This window comes from Sorex fumeus, unplaced genomic scaffold (genome assembly GCF_029834395.1).
Source record: "Sorex fumeus unplaced genomic scaffold, SorFum_2.1 ptg000039l, whole genome shotgun sequence".
Taxonomy (NCBI): Eukaryota; Metazoa; Chordata; class Mammalia; order Eulipotyphla; family Soricidae; genus Sorex; species Sorex fumeus.
In genome coordinates, this window is record NW_026606096.1 from 34,956,797 (window position 1) to 34,965,647 (window position 8,851).

General features: G+C 47.0%; 1 non-coding gene across 1 annotated transcript; it reads left to right on the forward strand.

The window, feature by feature from the left end:
* The first annotated feature begins 1,926 nt into the window (after positions 1-1,926).
* LOC130028458 (small nucleolar RNA SNORA26) lies at positions 1,927-2,044 on the forward strand. Its single transcript, XR_008793191.1, has one exon. It is a non-coding gene; the product is annotated as a small nucleolar RNA SNORA26 (small nucleolar RNA).
* The last annotated feature ends 6,807 nt before the right edge of the window (positions 2,045-8,851 follow it).

The following is an 8,851-nucleotide window of genomic DNA, read 5'->3' on the forward strand; positions in this document are numbered from 1 at the left end:
TCTTACGAAGACAATGTTTATGAGAAACAGCCTTGTTCCTGACGCCCCATTCGCTCTCAACGGAAGGACCATCTCCGAATGCAACAGCTATGTGTACCTAGGTCGAGAGGTCAACATGACAAATGACCTGGCACCCGAGCTGCGCAGGAGGAAGAGAGCGGCTTGGAACGCCTTCAAGAATGTCGAAGAAATAGCTAAGAGGACGAAGAACCTCCGGCTCCGGGCACATCTCTTTGATTCCACTGTTCTTCCTGCATTAACATATGCCTCAGAGACCTGGGCCCTACGCAAACAAGATGAGAACGCTATTCAGGTCTCCCAAAGAAGAATAGAAAGATCTATGTTTGGAATATCACGTTTCACTCAAATGAGAGAACGAATCCGGAGTTCTGACATCCATCGACGATCAAGAATCAGGGACGCTGTCTCATTTGCCAAGGTGTCGAAAATCAGATGGGCTGGTCACATAATGAGATTTAAAGACGACCGTTGGACTAGAGCTGTTACTGATTGGATTCCACGGAATGTCAAGAGACCGCGTGGCCGCCCACCTACCAGATGGTCAGACTTCTTCGTCAAGATCATGAATGATCGGTTTGAGGCCCTTCATGTTCCCGGAGTGAACAGATGCCATTGGGCTACACTAGCACGTGACAGGGACAAATGGAGACGTTACTGGCGCCCGCTCGAGCAAATCGACGACTAACGGGAAGTTAAGTGATAAGTGATGTTGCCCAAATTGAGTGAATATCCTTGTTGTTCTTGTGTTTTGGTTTTGGGGCCACACCTAATGATGCTCAGGGGTTACTCCTGGCTCTGTGCTCAGGAATTATCCTGGCTGTGCTGGAGACCATATGAAATGCTGGGGATCAAACCCGGGTCAAAGTGTGTAAGGCAAGTGCCTTGTATTGTATTCTTTTGCTCCAGTCCAAGAGGCAAGTTCTGTATTATTATCATCATCATTATTATTTTAGTTTAGGTTTGTGTTCATCTTAGTCGTGGGTGAAGAAAATAATAAACTTAAAAAAATAATGAACTTGCCTCTATTAGCTAATTTGATTATGCAATTTCTTCTGCTGTTACGGAAAACCAAGAGGGTGGAAACGATCCAAGGCAAGAAATTACTCGGCAGAGACCTACAGAGGCGGGCCCTCAATTACCACAGTAAATTACTTTTTCATGTTTTGAACCTGGATTTGAATATTTTCCTCATTAACTTGGGTACCATCTTTAAGAACAAACTGCTCCAGATAGAACCTTTCACACATGAAAAGAAAATCGTGTGTAAACATAATCTGTCGAAAAGATAGCAGGAGTAGCACTTAAAAACATGTGTGAGGAGTTGGCTAAGTGTCAGTTACCTCATGACACGGAATGGCCTTCCAGTTCAGTATTTTCTGCAGGAATTTTGCGATTTTGACATCCAGATCACATACCACAAGTCAGACATCTCGAGAAAGACTGTTGTTTGTTTAAAGAAATTAGGGTCAGGGCTAGGAAGTGGAGAACACAGTATAACCCCAAGCCCATGGTTTAAAAATAAACTTATAAAGAAGACAAGATGTTCTAACGAGGCAAGCAAACCTTCAGAATGATTTCCTTTCTCAAGCCACATGGCCGAGTAATTCGTCCATGGGAGAAGCCACACTATAAAAGTTTAGTTGTATGCTGCCCTGATGATAACGATGAGAAAGTCACAGCAATGAGATGTTCATCTTTTTTTTTTTTCTTTGCTTTTTGGGTCACACCCAGCAATGCTCAGGGTTTACTCCTGGCTCTGCACTCAGAAATTACTCCTGGAGATGCTCAGATGCTGGGAATCAAACCCGGGTCAACTGCATACAAGGCAAAAACACTACCTGCTGTGCTATCACTCCAGCTCTGAAAGATGGTCATCTTTAAAAAGTCATCCACACAGTCTTTCCTGCACTCTCTTAAGGTGGACTCAGTGCTCCAACATGCTAACACAGAGGGTAAAGGAAGTCTCCATAAAACAACCCAGATTGTAAAAATTCTTCCTTGGATCCTGTCTGGAGTCACAGCCAAATTAATAACAATAATAATAATAATAATGATGATAATAATAATAATACAAAGTCATCTACAATCCTTTTTCAATAGGGTCAAGCCTGAAATTTCTAGGAAAATGGATACCTTGAAATTCTTCTTTTTCCTCTTTTTTTTGTGGGGAGTCCACACCCAGTGGTGCCTAGGACTGACTCCTGGCTCTGCACTGAGGATGACTCCTGGCAAGCGTTTCGGAGACCGTATGCAGTGCCAGGGATCTCTGTAGGATTGGCTGCAGGCAAAGTATACGCACCTTGCCCCCTGTACTATCTATCCAGTCCCCAATATCTTCTTAAGCATTTCCTTTTTTTGTTTGTAATCAGAGAATGGAAATGAACTAAACTTTATTTAAAAAGGGCTCCCAGATAACGGACAGGATGAGAAGCAGCAATAAAATCACTTCCCCCGTTACGGTTCATTGCCATTCTTTGGAGTGAAGCTGTCACTTCTGGTTGTCACAAATGGAGCCACCGAACCCTTAAAAATGAGGCGAGTGCTCCCAGGGAACAAACGTGTCAGCTTAATTATCCTGAAAAAGATATATGCTCCACAAAGAGAGAAGCAAACAATTCATCCCCATCCTCTCCAGTTTTCTGTGAATCTTCACTTCAATATGACATTGATCTCTGGGTCTCTTGAAGATGCTTCATAACTGTTTTCTGGCTGTTTGTTAGTCAGCTAGACCGCTTTCTAAAGACCTTCCAGTTAGGGTGAAATTATTTATTTTTGCCACACCTGGTGATGCTCAGGGGTTATTCCTGGTTCTACACTCAGGAACTTCTGGTAGTGATTGGGAACCATATGTCCCAGGGGTTAAACCCAGGTTGGCCGCGCAAGGCAACAGCCCTACCCACTGTGCTCTCTCTTTGGCCCCCGTTTTTATTTTTTATTTTATTTTATTTTTTGCTTTTTCGGTCACACCCGACAATGCTCAGGGGTCACTCCGGGCTCTGAACTCAGGAATTACTCCTGGCGATGCTCAGGGGACCATATGGGATGCTGGGAATCGAATCTGGATCAGCTGCGTGCAAGGGAAACGCCCTACCCGCTGAGCTATCCCTCCAGCCCCTCGCCCTCGTTTTTAGAAAACATTTTTGACATATAAAAGACATAGGAAAAAATACGAACATTTAAACATATAGTTTGATGTGTTGTCATAATGTAAACCCAACTGAGTAAATGACTTACCAGGTACAAAACAGAATATCAGCACAATGCACCACCCCACTTTTCAGGCTTCTTGGGATCACTTCTTCCCTTCCCATTCCCAAATGTAACATCCTTCTTCTTTGGTTCACACACTGTCTTCTAAAATGGAGTTATAGAAGCATGCATTTCTTCTTAGCTGGACTGTTTTCCTTTCTACTGGGTTTGTGGAATTCATTCGAGTCCGGATTTAATTTTACTGATGTAGAGGAACTTAATCTAGGTCTGTAGCTCTATTTATTCTCCTCTTTATAGACACTTTGATAATTTCAAGTCTCAGCCACAATTCTAGCACTATGAACAATTTAAAATGTGTTTTGTGCACACACATCCGTAGGATTTAATCCTTGTGGTGAGGGACTGTGTGATCAAATATATGCCTGCCTAGATACAGAAGATTGCCTAATTTTCCAAAGTCGCTTTATTAATTCACACTTCTATAAGTAGGGTAAAAGTTCATGTCCTTCTTCTTCAGCATCATTCGATATTACCGATATTTTTAAGAGTTGGAGCGATAGCACAGCGGGTAGGGCGTTCGCCTTACAAGCGGCCAACATGGCCGACCCGAGTTCGATTCCTCCGCCCCTCTCGGAGAGCCCGGCAAGCTACCGAGAGTATTCGATATGCCAGACACAGTAACAACAAAGTCTCCAATGGAGACGTTACTGGGCCCGCTCGAGCAAATCGACGATCAACGGGAGGGCCTTTACCTTTACCTTTACCTTTACCTTCAAAACTCTAGGGGCTAGAGAGATATAGTACGGTGAGGAGGGCGCCTGCCTTGCATGCGGCCAACCCGGGTTCGATCCCTGGCATCCCCTATTGTTCCCTGAGTTCTGTCAGCAGTAACCCCCTCCCAATAAAAACAAAAAAGCAACTTTTCATTTTATGAATATTTAATAGTGTTTATCCTGAGCACAGCCAGGTGTTGCCCAAATGTCAAAAACTAACTAAATATGAAAAAAAAAAAAAACCAACCAAAAAACAAAAACACCTTAATTCTTAGGCCATTCTGGGAAGAATCAGACACTTCTAATACTGAGCTTTCTGAGCTTTTTAAGCCACCATTGAGGACTTTGGTTTCCTAATGTTTTGTAGTATTCTCTTTGAAGGTCTTGCACATGTACGTGGGGTTTCGTTCATTGACTTTGCAAGGGATCTTGCAAAACTCACGTATTAACGCTAGAAGTTGATCTGTGATTTCAACGTTCAGATGATGCTGGCTGGTTCTGCGGTACAGATGAGCAGGTGGCCGGCTCCCAGGCTGGGGTTGCCAAGCCCAGCTGCAGTTCACGTCCCTCCCGGCCGGGCTGGGCATCTGGTGTGTGCAGGCAGGCCAGAGCCAGCAGGATTTGGAATGGCTACTCAGGGCCCAGCAGTGAGCCTGAGGCTTCCCCAAGCTGTCCCTTCTCTCCTGGCCAGTCTGCCAGTGGCGTTGGTGGTGCATGTCCATTGCCAGTATTCTCCCTTCCCTTGTGCAGGTCCAAAGTTTCCATCTGGCCTCGTTTCCCTTCGTTCTGGAGAATTTTACCATCTGAGGTCCGGAGAGTGAAGGAAATCGAACGTCCTTCCTGCTCTGCTCAAAGCATCTCAGCTGGGTCTTGCTTCACGTGGTGTGGTCACGGTTGTGCCCTGCTGATGATTCCCAGGGCTGACAGTTCTTTTCTCTGCCACTTACTGGAGGCACATTTTCTCTTAGTTCTGTTGCCTGAAGCCAGGGCACACCTTTCTGTAGCGGGCTCAACATTGTGGTGTGAAAATAACCAGCTCCGGGGTCTGAACAATAGCACAGCGGGTAGGCACTTGTCTTGCACGCAGCCTACCCGGGTTCGATTCCCGGCATCCCGTATGGTCCCCTGAGCACGTCCTGGGGTAATTCCTGAGTGCGGAGCCAGGAGCAACCCCTGTGCATTGCTGGGTGTGACCACTCCATCTCCCCCCCCCCCCCCCATAGCAAAATTATAACTAGTACGCTCCAGTAAAACGGCCCATGGGAGGATGTCGGGGGCATTTGGCCTGAAGGCTGTGAGTCCTGTTCTCCTGCAGCCTTGTTCCTGGAGGCGAATGATTTCTTGATTCTATTTATGTTTTGTAGTGCCAGCGACTGCAGCCAGCACCTTGCTCCCAAGGCAAGTGCTCGGCCACCGAGCGCCATCTCTGCCCCTTCCCGCATCCTCTCCCCACTCCCCTCATTGTTGTCAGGACAGAGGAGGGTGTCACAACCAGGCCTGGCAGTAGTGCTTGGATGCTCAGCCCTGGTGCTCACGGAGAGTTCCATTCCTTTAGTTGCTATGTTTGCGCATGCGATGCTATTAAGCCTTTCTTTGGTGGGTGGGTGGGGAACCACACCAGTTGGTGCTCAGGGCTTATTACTCCTGGCTCTGTGTTCAGATGTCACACCTCTCTCTCTCTCTGTCTCTCTCTCTCAGCACTTACCTACATGTTACGACTGATGTGCATGCTGGGGGCTACCTAGTGCCCACACTTGTAGTGTATGGTGCTTACATGCACATGGGGCAGCTGGAAGTCATTTGCAGTGCCAAGGATTGCAGAAGCAAAATGCCAGGATCACCCTCAGCTTCTGTTTCAAGACTGGGGATTTGAACTTGTGACCACATGCTTGCAAGGCAGGTGCTTTAAGCCACTACGCTCTTCCTTCAGGCCTGTCTCGTTGCTTTTTTCGTTTCTTTCTTTTTTTTTTTTTGCTTCTTGGGTCCCATCCAGCGAAGCATAGGGGTAATTCTTGGCTTTGCACTCAGGGATTACTCCTGGTGGTGCTCTGGGGAGCATATAGGATGCCGGGGACTGAATCTGGGTCGGCCGCATACACAGCTAACATGCTACCCGCTGGACTATCACTCTGGCTTGCTTTTAAGTTTCAGTTTATCACAGATTTTAAGTTATTTAAGTCTTGGCGAACTATGTTTATTCTAAGAATTTTTGTTTACCTTCTTGGATTTTCCATTTTTGCTTTGTTGCATTCTTGGTATTAAAATATTCTCGAAATTGTCTACTCTTCATAATTCCTGAATCTTTTTACTCTGGGCTTTTCGTTTGAATGTATCTCCCTCCTCTGAAGGCCTAGTGAATTTTTTTTTTAAGCAAATGTGGGGTACTGTGGATTCCACTTTTTAAAAAAAATACTGGGTTTGCTGTACTTTTAGGGGCGCTGGCGGGATGTGGCATGGCTCCGTGTCAAAGTGCCTCGCTTGTAGACATGAGGACTTAAGTCTGCTCCTCAGTACAGCTCAGATGCCAAGTGCAACCGGGCACCACTCTGATTCCGGGGACCACAGCAAAAAGTGTGCGAGTGTTGGGAATGGGAATGGAGCGTGCTGGGGTCTGTAAAGCACGTAGCCAAGTCCGGTACAGCGAACTCTGAGCCTCTTCAGGCCAGTCCTGCACCCCATTAGCTATTACGGGTCGGCCTCTCTCCTAGGGCTGCGTGAGTGCTGCGACTAAGACATGGTCTTTCCGTGTCAGGAGGATGGGGAGCCCCGTTAATCTGGGCCGTCAGAGCAAGCAGACAGTAAAGGGGGGTATAGGGGGTTTTGGGGGGCAACGAAGTATGTGTTTTTCCAGGTTTTTTTTTTTTTTTGCTTTTTCGGTCACACCTGGCGATGCACAGGGGTTCCTCCTGGCTCTGCACTCAGGAATTACTCCTGGCGGTGCTCAGGGGACCATATGGGATGCTGGGAATCGAACCCAGGTCGGCCGCATGCAAGGGAAACGCCCTCCCCGCTGTGCTATCTCTTCAGCCTGCAACGAAGCATGTGAACCAGTGTCTATCTCCAGGCCTCGCCAAGCAGTTGTCCTTTGGAGACAGTTTTGGAGTACAAAAGGGCAAGGAAACACGGCAGAAATTTCACCGCATGAAATTTATTGGAAGACTTAGTGTAATTTGCTTCATGTCTTTTGCTCACATTTTCCCCCCCCTAATTGTGACCATCCCCTATTTGAATATTGACACTGGAATTCTCAAGACATGGATAAGTATCTCAAGGATGGTATATATTTTTTCCTGCATGAAATTTTAAAAAATCTAATTTTTTTTTGGGGGGGAGGGGGGTTGTACTCAGTGTGCTTAGGGGCTCTACTCTTTAGCTCGGTGCTCAGAGGTCAGTTCTAGTGGCACTCAGGGGACCGTGTGGGACGGTGGTGACTAGGCCATGTGCACAGCAAGCATTTTCCCCTGTTGTACAACTCCGGCTCAGAGTATTTCACCCAGAGAGCAAAAGGGCTGATGTAATGGAAAAAAAGACAATAGTTCTTAGGCCACGTCCAGCACTCATCATCCTTACGGTGCATGCCAGTCTCCGAGGATGAAAACCCTAGGAAAAAAACTCCTTTTCTAACCCAGATGTTCTTAACTCAGGCTGCACGTTAAGAACCTTGTGAAGAACTTCCAAAGATGAGTGCTGAGTGTCTTAGCTGCTCTGGAGCGCCGGGAATTTCGCTGGCCTGGGGTGGGGCCCCGGAACTTCGTTCCAAGTCACTGTGTGGAACTGGAGGCCGATGCCTGTCCAGTCTCACTAGGAAGACGAAACCACCCACCCTTGGGAAAACAAGGCGCTGTCTGCGTGTGCAAGTGTCCAGGTGCAGACCCAACCCTGAAAACTACTGCAGGCCACGGGCGAGGCCACTTTGGAGTCGTTCTTGCAAGGCTGAAGCTACACCGTTATATAACGGGCTGGTGACAGCAGCCAGCTGACTTTAGAAAAATATTTTCACTTCTTAAAAAAATATATTTCAACTGCAATTTCCTTTTCTATGGGAGAGCTGAGCTCTTTACCCCCTACAGTTAACCCTTCACAGGGGTACCTTTAAACGGCTTCCCGCTTCACTTAACCTCTTCGTTTTGGGCTTCCTTATCCAAGGTTTAACCTTTATCCTCCAGATGATGTTACTGATAGAAGCATTTCCTAACAAGTGTTTCTAATGTGTGGCTCAAGTGTTCTGTTTCAGGAATACTTAAGCCCGAGAAATCTGAACTCCTGCCGACCGCCCCCCCCCCCTCCCTTCCCATGCAAGGAGATAAAAGAGGGGAGTCTTTTATTGTTTTTAGGGCTGAGGAGAGGCAGATGGGCCATACTCTTAAGTGCTCTGGGCCTACAGTGCTCAGGGATCACTCTTGGTAGGGCTCAGAGGAACCATACATGGTGCCAGGAATCGAACCCGGGTCAGCTGTGTGCAATGCAAGTGCCTTACCTGCCGTACTAGTATTCCGTGCCCACCGTTTAAAAAAATTTCAAGATGGCTTTTTGATAGTGGTGAAGCCTCATTTTGCTGGTGACTGCACTATTTATCTGGGGTGGTGGGGTGGTGGGTGGGTCACACTCAGTGGTGCTCAGGGATGAGTCCTGGTGGTGTTGGGGTATTGGGGGGTGCTGGTAATCGAACCCCGACTGGCTGCATGCAAGGCAAGTGTGATTCCCACTGTACTATTGCTCTGACCCCAAGTACATTCTTTTTTTCTTTTTTGGTCACACTCGGCGATGCTCAGGGGTTCCTCCTGGCTCTGCACTCAGGAGTTACACCTGGTGGTGCTCAGGGGACCATATGGGATGCTGGGAATCAA